Source organism: Passer domesticus, chromosome 2 (assembly GCF_036417665.1).
Source record: "Passer domesticus isolate bPasDom1 chromosome 2, bPasDom1.hap1, whole genome shotgun sequence".
Classification (NCBI taxonomy): domain Eukaryota; kingdom Metazoa; phylum Chordata; class Aves; order Passeriformes; family Passeridae; genus Passer; species Passer domesticus.
The window spans coordinates 4,186,199-4,197,338 of record NC_087475.1 but is presented as its reverse complement, the minus strand read 5'-3'; the positions used below and the strand labels follow the sequence as shown (position 1 = coordinate 4,197,338).

Sequence of the window (11,140 nt, the reverse complement as noted above, 5' to 3'; positions counted from 1 at the left end):
TTTTTTTTTTTTTTTTTTTTTTTTTTTTTTTTTAGGGGCTAGGAGAAATGTGTTGTTTCATAAGAGAATTCCAGTAATGCAAATTTTCCCAAATGCAGCTCCTGGAGATACAACTTCTCTTTCACCCAGACTTTGTGAACTCCAAATATTTCAGCTTTCCAGGGGAAAGGCACCACCTAACCAGGAGGAGGTTTTGTGATGTGATGTTGTGTCCGTGCTGGCAGCAATCCAGGCAGCACCGGTTCCCTGCACTGACAGAAGTCTGGGCAAATGGGTGTGGAAAATTGGGTTAAATGCCCCACAAGCTGCCCTTAAATCAGCTGAAGATTTAAGCCCTGTACTGGTCAGAAGATGCAAGATTATGACAAGGTTCTCAAGCATTATCAGGCCCTGCAATGATGGGGTTATGCTGGTAAACTAAAGAGATGCTTCCTCTAAGCATATGCCTTCCTTCCACCTAAATTTGGTGCTGCTGCCAGCACTAACCCTAAATATCTTTGGGGCATGATTTGGCAGTTAGAGCATTTCAGGGACTGTTCCCAAAGGGTGGATTGCACAAAGCCACCTTGTTTTGGGTGGTGAGCCAGTTCAGCAGCACAGACACGGGCTGGTCTGTGCCTTGTGCTGTCAGGGCTTGGAATATCCCTGGTCACATTTAATTTACCAGTATAGGCCCAGTCTGTGCTGCTGCTTTGTTAAAACAGGCTTAGAAGTGAGTTCAGTTCTTCCACCCATTTGGTGCCAGTGTGGATCATGGAGCACCCTGTGGTTCTGGAGGGAGAAGAGATAAATGTTTGTGGCAACTGAGTTGGCACAGATAATTCTTCAAGCAAAATCTCAGCCAAGCCACTGGAAAAAAAGTTTCCATGCTGGCTAAAAAAAGAGTAATTTGGCACTGAAAACATACCAACTTACAAGGTCCTACAGTACAGGGATAACTTCTTCCTCTCTGTTGTTTGTTTGGTTTTTTTAATTGAAATCAGACTTTTTTCATTGAACTGCATCAGAAGTGTGTAGGGGTGAGTAAACACAGACTGAATGTTTAACAATGTTAATAAGCATGCCTTGAAAAAAAATATAGAGAGTATGTATGAACATACATATATATGAGCAACTTTTAAATTTATGTATGGCTAATTGTGGCCATTCAATACCTGAAGGGAGCCTGCAAGAGAGATGCAGAGAGGCAATTTCCAGGGGCTGGAGGGACACAGGGAATGGCTCCCAGTGCCAGAGGGCAGGGCTGGATGGGATCTTGGCAATGAGGAATTGTTCCCTGGCAGGGTAGGCAGGGCTGGGATGGAATTGCCAGAGCAGCTGTGGCTGCCCCTGGATCCCTGGCAGTGCCCAAGGCCAGGTTGGACACTGGGGCTTGGAGCAGCCTGGCACAGTGGAAGGTGTCCCTGCCATGGCAGGGGTGGGAGTGAATAATTTTAAAGTTCCCTTCCACCCCAAATCCAACCCCCTTTGGAAAGAAGGACACCCCAGGATCTGGGAGCCCCCAGCCATGGGAGCAAAGGGCTGCCTGCTGGAGAGCTGGAGCCAGAGTTTGGGCCAGGTGAGGCTCCCCCAAGGCTAAAAGGACCATGGAAGCCCCAGGGAGACAGGAGAGGAGCAGCCATGCCCCTGCCATGGAGTTTGAACCCCTGCTGCTCCTGTGCCCCTGCTCTGCAGCAGGTAGATAATGTTTAGGACTTAATAGCAGCCAATAACCTTTTATTGTCTGCAAAGTGTTTTCAGAAGAAGCTGGTTTTGAGGGAGTATAATCTTTCCGAGAAAAGCAAGCCTGTTCCAGTAATTATCTTTGACAGTTACATCAACCCTCAGCTTCTTTGAAGGGGATGATGGAGGAACAAGCCTTTGCAAGCTGAAGCCTCTCTGGAGCACAAGAGCACAAGTCTCTTCCTTGCCCTCTAAGAATAGCATCCATCCCTCCCAGTCAGCATTCCCTGGAGACTCAGAGCATGCAGAGAGACCTGCAGGAGCAGTGTGTGTGTGCTTGTGCCTCTTTGGCAGCCCCTCTGCTCAGCTAAGGTCTGGAAGGTCAGCAAAACCTGACAAAAAGCCTGTTACAGGCTGCTTATAATGTCCAGAAATGGTTTTGGTTGGTTTTTGGGTTTTTGGGGGTTTTTTTGGGGGTTTTATTTTTGTTTGTTTGTTTTGGTTTGGTTTTGGTTTTGGTTTTTTGTTTTTGTTTTTTTTTTTTTTTGTTTTGTTTTGGTTTGGTTTTGGTTTATTTTGTTTTGTTTTTTTTTTAATTTGCAGTGGGGAAGGGGAGGCAGGAGCTCAGCAAGGACGATGTGCAGGCCTAAGCTCCTGCAGTGAGCACTGCCATGAGCTGGCCTGGCCAAAACCCAACAAAACTTGTTACAGGCTGCTTATAATGTCCAGAAATGTTGGGGTTTTTGTTGTTTTTTTTTTCTAATTTGCAGTGGGGAAGGGGAGGCAGGAGCTCAGCAAGGAAGATGTGCAGGCCTAAGCTGCTGCAGTGAGCACTGCCAAGAGCTGGCCTGGCCAAAAGTGACCCCTTGGGCACCAGGGGTGGTTTCCCCTCTCCTGCTGCCCCCGTGGCCTTGGGGCTGAGCATCAGCTCCACTCTGCAGGTATTCTCCTCCTGCAGTGCCAGAAAACAGCATGGAGGGGTGCAAAGCTGGAGAAAACTTCCACTGCCCACTGGAAACCCTCCAGAGTCACCAGAGTGGGATCTGTGCCCCCTGAGCATCTCCTGTGGTAACACCCACAGATCATACACTGAGAAGATGGCAGCAAGGATGAAGGCACCCAAATGAACCTGGCCTTCACCTCCAGTTTTGGAGGCTGAAACCTCCCTGAAAAAGTCTAGGACTGGCCAGAATTTGAGAGGAGGATTGACACCACAAGGCCACTCCAGCCAAGCTGTTCCCTGACATTTTCCAAATCAGCCGAGAGAAGGTGACTAAGCCTGTGTTGGTCTGAGGAGCACAATTTGATACTCTTGGTCTTGTTGGCCTTGCTGCAGGACTCTGCAGCCCGCTCAGACCCAGCCTGGTGTTTGAAGCCCACGTGTGCTCCCCACAGCCAGGGCCTGCTGTGTCCCCCTGTGTGACACAGGCACAGCTCCTGGGCGAGGGAATTTTCTCTTGCTGCTCACGGGGTGAGGGATCGCCCCTGCCAGGGGGAGCAGGGACAGGCAGAGGGTGCCAGCTGGGGCCAGACCCCTTCACAAGGCAGCAACTCCCCAGGCAGCACCTTCTTGCAGACGCAGAAAGTAAAGGCCAAGGGTGTGCCAACTTTTACAGCACTCCCTGGCTTTCATAAATCTGCTTTATGAGCCGCCTCAGAAGTGAGGCTTAGCACCTGAGGTCCTGACCTGTGAGCAAAGGCAGGACAGGGAGCAGCCTTGTCCTCAGAGCTGGTTGGGAGCACAGACCATGTCAGCTTTCCATTTCTCTGCAGGAGCAAAGGTTTCAGCAGAGGGAGAGGGAGCAGCCCTCATTCATCACCTGAACCATGCCCCACCTGAATCACCGTCTGGGCCTTATCTGCAGCCACTTGTGTACAGCCAGCTCGCTGCCTCTTTGAACTCTCCTCCTCTCCATCACCTGGACACACCTGGAAGGTCCAAGCTGGAGCAGATGCTGGGAGAGGCTGAGCCATCCCCTCTGAGGCAGGATCTGGCAAAGAGTGGGGCTGAGCAGAGACAGTGGGGTCCCAGAGCTGCACAGTCCCCTCTGCTCCACATCCCGGGACTGCCAGGATGAGCAGCAGTGCAACAACAATTAATTCTGATAAGGTGCGGAGGGCATTGCAGAAAGCAGCACAAGAGCTGCCCAAGCCAGCATTTAGCTGCTGTCAGCACCTGTGGATGTTTTATAGTGAAGGATTAACAGCTATCATTACAGCTTTGGCTTTTCTAGATGTTTATTTACAAGCTGGAGAAGGCTTTTTTAAGGCAATCAGGAAGGATGTGGGCAAGCTTCTTGTTGAGGAAAAAAAAAAAGAGTAAGAATGAGATCTAGCGACAAAATGGAACAGCAGTCAAAAAAAAGAGGAAGAGAGGGGTTAGAAAAAAAAAGAAATCCCACAACCCAGAGGAGCCCCATGCCACCAGAAAGCTGATTTCTTTCCTGCTGGTGCTGTGGGCTCTGTGTGGGTGCAGCTCATGGCTGAGTGCCCGCAGCGTGGGAGGTGTGCTCAGTGCAAGGGTTCAGGGCTGCCAGACCAGCCGTGTCACCTGCACTGGGACTTTGTCCGTTCAGCCACAAGCTGCTCCCTGTGCTCCCTGGAGCACACAGGGTGTCCTGGCTGAGCCCTCTCTGAGCAGAATCCAGGAAATCTGCTGGCACAGCTCACCCTGACGTGGAGTGATGTCACTCTCAGGACAGAGGTGCCCCAGGGTGCACAGGAGGGCTCAGGGGTGACAACAGAAAGTGGCTGCAGAAGAGGGACAGTAATTTTGGGAGTGAGGTGCAGAGGGATTCACAGCCAGCACAGCAATGCTCACCAGCAGCACATTTACAAAGGCCAGACATGAGGAGCTGTAACCTTGGCCCGAGCTGGTGGGACAGGAGCCAGCACAGCTCCAAGCCTTCCCTCCTTGGCTGTCCAGCTGCTCAGAGCAGCCCTGCAGCCCCAGGGCTGGAGGCAATCCTGCAGCCCAGGAGGGGCTGTGGGCTCTGCACTCACTGGGATGCAGCCAGGGAAGATGAGCCAAGAGCTCCTTGTCAGAGCCTCCAAGAGCTCCTTGTCAGAGCTTCCATGAGCTCCTTGTCAGAGCCTCCAAGAGCTCCTTGTCAGAGCCTCCAAGCTTCTGTCTGGTGTTCTGTACCAACACTGATGGTGCAAACCTCCTGCTATTGGGAATGTGGAATAAGAAACTGAAGAAACAGCTATTTTGCCCCAGTGGCAGTGTACCCTGAGTGAAGACCTTTGCAGAAAAGGATTGTGGCCTTTTCACAAAGCCAGTTTTCTCTTAAAAAAAATACAGATATACAAGAGTGTCCCTTGTGAGCAACACACATGCAGGGATAATTCTTCCTATCTGCACAGCCTTCAGGAGGAATGCAGCAGTTTCATTCTTCTTTCCAGGGCCCATTTTTAAAAGATTTTTTAAAATATTATCAAAGAGCAAAGTATTAAGCTTGACAATTTAGCCACAGGTTACTTGAAGGCATCCCTGAGCTGCAGCATTTCCCAGGAGCTCTCTTCATGTTTGTCAGGACAATGGAACTGCACAGAGACCAAAGTTACCACTGAGACCGAGGATTTTTTCTTTCAGTGCTGTGACACACTTCCCAAGAATTTAAGTATCATTCAGTTCAGAATAAGAGAGTGGCAACTTCTCTTTTATTTCTTTTTCATCCTGAAAGGAGAGAGGTTTGAGATGTGTTTGAGGGTCCCTCCTGCCCAGTCCAAATTTCACAGAATCACAGAATGCTTTGGGTTGCACAGGACCTAAAGATTATTTTGTTCCAACAGAATTGGACATGTTGAGGTCACACCAACAGGTCACAGAGTCCTGCTGCACCATTCCAGGGTTTGCAGGGGGACAGGCACCCTGTCACCTCTGTCACAAAGAAAACTGAGCTCAGGTGTTGCTGGCTGTGACAAGGAATACAGAAATGCCACCTGGGCCTTTTCTGGATCTGAAGGAGGTGAAACTGTGATCTAACACGTTCTGCATGTCTCCTAGGGGCTGTGTCCTGTCATTCTCTTCTCTCTGGTGAGTCACTGTCCCCCAGGAGCCCGGGGAAGTGCTCAGAGCTCTCTGCACATGGCCCAGCAAAGCCTCTCACCAGAGCCAAGGCAGCACTTTCAGCTGCCCAAGCCAAATTATTCCTGTAACATCCAAGAATAGGAGATGCAAAGCAGATGTAACAGGATCATCAAACCCCAGGTGGGAAAGCACTGGAAGGGAAGGAGTTAAATCTCCCTGCAGCTGGCTGAGGGTGCTCATCAAAGAGTCATAGAATGTTTTGGGTTGGAATGGGACCCTGAAGGTGTCCAATTCTGTTGGAACAAAATAATCTTTAAGGTCCTGTGCAACCCAAAGCATTCTGTGATTCTGTGAAATTTGGACTGGGCAGGAGGGACCCTCAAAAGCATCTCAAACCTGTCTCCTTTCAGGATGAAAAAGAAATAAAAGACAAGTTGCCACTCTCTTATTCTGAACTGAACTATGCTTAAATTCTTGGGAAGTGTGTCACAGCACTGAAAGGAAAAAACCCCTTGGTCTCAGTGGTAACTTTGGTCTCTGTGCAGTTCCATTGTCCTGACAAACATGAAGAGAGCTCCTGGGAAATGCTGCAGCTCAGGGATGCCTTCAAGTAACCTGTGGCTAAATTGTCAAGCTTGCTACTTTGCTCTTTGATAATATTTTAAAAACTCTTTTTAAAATAGGCCCTGGAAAGAAGAATGTTTGAAACTGCTGTATTGCTCCTGAAGGCTGTGCAGATAGGAAGAATTATCCCTGCATGTGTGTTGCTCACAAGGGACACTCTATTATATATCTGTAATTTTTTTAAGAGAAAACTGGCTTTGTGAAAAGGCCGCAATCCTTTTCTGCAACGGTCTTCACTCAGGGTACACTGCCACTGGGGCAAAATAGCTGTTTCCTGGGTTTCTTCTCCTACATTCCCAACAGCAGGACATATTTCACACACCAGGATTTCAATATTTGCAGTTAAAAATTGGACTTGTACTTCTAAGTTAGGAGAGGTACTGGTAATATGTAGATTTTCAGATGTGTCAGCCAGAGCAGAACTGCAGCCATCTCCTCCTCTTATCCCAAGCTGAGCTCCCAAATCCTTAAGCAGCAGACCATCAGCCCCGGCCCTGATTTTCAAACATGTTCACAAAAGCCCAAGGCAAGCCTGACATCTTCCTTTAGCTGCTGCAAGGAGCTTATCAGAAAGGCTCCATTTAAAAATTAAAAATAAAAGTGCTGGCCTCCCAAACCTCCACTGCTCTAAGAGTTTGCCAGCACTCCTCAGCTGCATTCCTGGGAACATTTAATGACAGTTTGCTTTGCTCTACATGCATGGGTAATATATAATCCTTGTGCCACCACTTGCTTTGAGTGTTCTTCATGACTGGAGGCTTTTTTTTTTTTCTTCCCCTTCTTGCTTTTGATCTCAGGGAGACTGTTATTCCTGTAGTAGCAAAGCTATTTGTCCTTTTAAGTAAGCATGTGGTAATCCACAAAATCCATGATTCATAATGAAATTGGCTTCAGTCCGCAGGAGTTTAATGGTTGTCTCAACCCAGGACAACTGGAAATTTTGGCACAGAGCACTGCAGCCCCTCCTTGAAGTAATAACATTAAAGTGTTGGACAAACTGGGTAGCTGATGATAACCAGTATAAAACATGATATATGGCATAGCTCTGGGTAAATGAGAGAGTGCTTTAATTTGAGCTTGTGCAACCATGTTTAACAGCAGTGCTTGTTTTGACTGTGTTAGTTGTAAAATTAATATTACAATTGCGCCTGACTCTTAAAGATCTTTTAAGACCACCAGCCATGCTGTGCTCTCCAATAGAGCAAGGCATATGGGAAAAAGCAGTGTATTTTGAATGCATATAATTATAGATATACTTATATATATATAATATATAATAATTTGAATTTTGCTCTTGAATTACAGAACTAAATGTGTTCACACCAAGGCTGCACAGGGAGCTGTAACATTTTTAAACCATCTTTGGGTGTTTTTTAAAGTGATATGTATGTTCTTCTTGTCCTATATACTTGCTTTGCAATATATTTATGCCTTTGTATTTAAATAGAAAGCCATGCTGGCACTACAGAAGTCAGGCTGACGCCCTTTTAGGAGAACACAACCCCTTCATCATGCACAGCCTTAAATGCACTTGCTGAAATACACATTTGAGTGCCATTACTTCAGCCCAGTGTCCCAGAGTATTTCACTGAACCTGCCACCTGCTCCCCCCGATCTGCACTAAAAACCTGTCCCCTGCTTCAGAAACCATGGCTTACAAAGGAGAGGTGGTCGAGGCATTCTTTTTGCTTGCAGGAGGAAAGAAATAGTCTGTTTGTAGCTGTGGCTGAGCACACACAGCTTGCTGGGTTTGGTGAGTGAAGCTGAGCCAGTCCTTTGTTTCTTTTGATCCATTAAAGCCTGGGCCCGTTTCCTTCTGTCAGAGCAACATCACAAGCAGCAGCATTCAAAGCAATGTTTGTTTTCTCACCCCTTGTTTATGCTCTGGCTTTCTCAAGGATGTTCCTGTTGGTATGAAATTTCCCAGGATTAATTTTAGCTCGCAAGTAATTTCTTTTTTTTTTTTTTGGTTTTTCTTGGAAAGCCAAAACCAGTGAGTGCCTGAACAGGGACTCTTGGCACTCTAAGAACAGACACTGTGTCCCTTTAGAAGCAAAAAATGACAAGTGGTCTTTGTCTTCTGCTGCCCCAGGAGGAAAAATAGCCTGTCCTTAAATAAGCTTGGAGGAGATCAAAAAAGATTCACCAGATGGGAAACCTGAGAGGAAGAGGAGAAAGAACCTGAGTGTTGAAAAAATCCTTGCACAAAGAGTTTCATGTTTTTGGTGCTTCTCTACAGTTTTGGGTGCTAATCTACATTTTTCTCAGATTTAGTTAAAGATGGAGGGAGCAAATTATGTGTGCAGCACAACACAAAATCAGCTCTTCTGGTGATTCTTCTCCAGAGCACTGCAAGCTTGGCGCAGAGGTGGAAATGGCCATGTGCGTCTCCTTGAGGCTTTGAAAACACCCACAAAATCTGCAAGCAAACACAGAGATTTACCCAAGCACTGCTATTTTTTGGCATTTTCAGCCTCCTGCAAAGCAGCTTTCATCTGAGTAGCACTGACTGGTCATGCCTGTGCTAGACCCAGGTGGCCAGAACTCATTTTTGTTGCCAGTTGCAAATTCCCCACCGAAATTAGGGAGAAATGTCAGAGCTTCCAGGAGCTGCTGGGAGACTTCTCTTCACCAGGAGCATCCCAGGTCTGGCTGTACCTGTCCGCCCAGGCAGCCAGGCTGAGTTTCACCCACAGCACCACATGGGTGATGTTTTCCTTCCATGATCAAGGATTTTCACCCTCCACTGATTTTTCTGGATGGAATTGCCTTTATTCTCTTCACCTGGAGCACTGAGCTCAAAGTAAACCTCCACCATTAGCCAGTAATGATGGTTTTAAGGTCATCATCATTTGGATTTTTATTTTTGATCATTGTCTCTCTCCAGCAGCTCCATGTCCTCCCTGTGCTGGGCCCCAGGGCTGGGGCAGCTCTGCAGGTGGGCTCTCACCTGAGTGGGGCAGAGGGACAGAATTCTCTCTCCTGGCCTGCTGGCAAGAGTTTTCCTATTGTATTTGCAGGGATGCTCCAACAAAGGCAGGAATGATGCATCTCACTCCATGTTCTCAGAAGGCTGATTTATTACTTTATAATACAATATTATATTAAAGAATACTATACTATACTAAAGAATACAGAAAAGATACTTACTCAATGCTAAAAGGATAATAATGAAAATTTGTGATTCTTTCCAGAGTCTCAGCTCAGCCCCAATTGGCCAATGAGTGAAAACAACTCACACCAGAGTCCAATGAAACAATCACCTGTGGGTAACAATCTCCAAACACATTCCACACACGAGCACAACACAGGAGAAGCAAATGAGATAAGGATTGTTTTCCTTTTCTCTAAGGCTTCTCAGCTTCCCAGGAGAAAAATCCTGGGTGAAGGGATTTTTTCAGACAATGTGAATGCCATACTTCTCCCACCCTTTTTTCACAGCTCAGGTGAGCAATCAACAGAAAGCAGCAGAGCTGTACCTTTCCTGTCTTTTGGATGGTGCAACCTCAATGCTCCAACCTCCACATCCCCACTGCTTTCTAGCAAAGGAGCATGGTGAAAAAAATGACAAAAGCACTGCCTTTTCCAGGTGATTCCCTGGAATCACCAGGGAATTCACTGTTTTGCTATGAAACCCTGTGGTTCCTGCCTTTTCCCTGGGTCTTGGCCTCTGTGGGGGCATCCAGACCACCATCCAGGGAGGAGATGTCTCTGCTGGGGCACCCTGGCTCTCCTCCACTCCTGTGGGCACAGCTCCTTGTGAGGTAATCAGAGCCTTTAATTCCACAGATTATATATCCCAGCCATCTATGGAGGGGAGGAAGTTCTTCTTCCTACCAGCACTCCACCCAGAAGCAGTTAATCTCCATCCAGATAGGGCTGAGGAGGCACTTGAGCCTTTTGTAAACGTGAGCAGATCAGATAAAGGTGATTTAAGGCAGAGGGAGGCACAAGAATTACCTCAGCCCAGGGTTAAAAAGGTCTCCTGTGCCACTGGACACAGCCACATCTTCTGGAGATCTTTCAAGAAACACTCCCAGCAAATGCTGCTCAAAAATCCGGGCTAAGCAGATGATGCTGATACAACAAATATGTTATGACATAACTTCTTTTTTTTTTTTAATTTACTTAGGCACATAAATAGCTTTGTTAATTGCCATTCCTTTTGAAACATTGGAATATGTAAGCGGTGTCTGCCAGAAGAGTGGGGAAATATATCTGAACTTCTGTGGTAACAAGAGGGACCATGTCTTAGCAAACACGACTTAGGATTCTACAGGGAAAATCGTCTGGAATTGGCTTCATTTTTTTACAACTTGATCTTATCATGAGCTTTCAGGCCCATGAAATGTACCATCCAGAATTATGGGGAAGCAGAAGAATTGTATGTAAGATTTTGTTTAAAAATGTAACAAAAAGACAGCACAGGGAAAAGGAAAATTTGGTTTCACATAAGGGCTCCAGGAGCAAAAACACACAAACCAAACTGCAGCTGTGCCCTGAGCAGCAGAGGCAGGAGCTGGGGATGGGGTGGGGGTTTCTGCAGGGGATGCTCCATGCCCTACAGGAGCACTGAGGAGTCCCCACCTGAATTTCAGGTGCTGGTGCCAATGGATCAGCCAAATGCTGCCACCACCACAGGGTTTACCCCATGAGGAATATCTGCACACCACAGGAAGCTGCCATCCTGGGATGGTCCTCCCGGTGAAGCCAGCCACACACGGCTCCCAGGGCGTGGCCAGCTGCTCCCTGGCTTTTTCCCTCATTAGATTACTTTATTCCTGCCTGTGGATGATGTCCATGAGTAAGGCTGCAGCTGCA

The 11,140-nt window shown here is 47.2% G+C and overlaps 1 long non-coding RNA gene across 1 annotated transcript in view; it reads left to right on the top strand.

The window, feature by feature from the left end:
* Positions 1-11,140, top strand: part of LOC135292240 (uncharacterized) — a 192,859-nt gene that overhangs the window by 83,691 nt on the left and 98,028 nt on the right. The gene's annotated exons all lie outside the window — the stretch shown is intronic.